This window comes from Sinocyclocheilus anshuiensis, unplaced genomic scaffold, assembly GCF_001515605.1.
Source record: "Sinocyclocheilus anshuiensis isolate Anshui unplaced genomic scaffold, SAMN03320099.WGS_v1.1 scaffold241, whole genome shotgun sequence".
Classification (NCBI taxonomy): domain Eukaryota; kingdom Metazoa; phylum Chordata; class Actinopteri; order Cypriniformes; family Cyprinidae; genus Sinocyclocheilus; species Sinocyclocheilus anshuiensis.
In genome coordinates this window covers 71,271-71,731 of record NW_015540865.1, presented here as the reverse complement: position 1 = coordinate 71,731, position 461 = coordinate 71,271, and the positions used below count along the sequence as shown (strand labels likewise).

The 461-nt window shown below is 56.0% G+C and overlaps 1 protein-coding gene across 1 annotated transcript in view; it reads left to right on the top strand.

Moving 5' to 3' along the window:
- The window catches only part of LOC107688033 (fumarate hydratase, mitochondrial), a 9,691-nt gene that overhangs the window by 1,762 nt on the left and 7,468 nt on the right, over nucleotides 1-461 (top strand). The gene's annotated exons all lie outside the window — the stretch shown is intronic.

Below are 461 nucleotides of genomic sequence, written 5' to 3'. Positions count from 1 at the left end.
ACACACACACACACACACACACACACACACACACACACACACACACACACACACACACACTCACATACATACACACACACACACACTCACTCACATACATACACACACTCGCTCGCACGCACGCACGCACGCTCGCTCACTCACTCACTCACACACGCTCGCTCGCTCGCACGCACACTCACTCACACACACACTCACATACATACACACACACACACTCACTCACATACATACACACACTCGCTCGCTCGCTCACTCACTCACACACACACTCGCTCGCTCGCACACTCACTCACACACACACGCTCGCACGCACACTCACTCACTCACTCACTCACACACGCTCGCTCGCACGCACGCTCGCTCGCTCGCTCACTCACACACACGCTCGCTCGCTCGCACGCACGCACGCACACTCACTCACTCACTCACACACACACACACACACACACACACACACA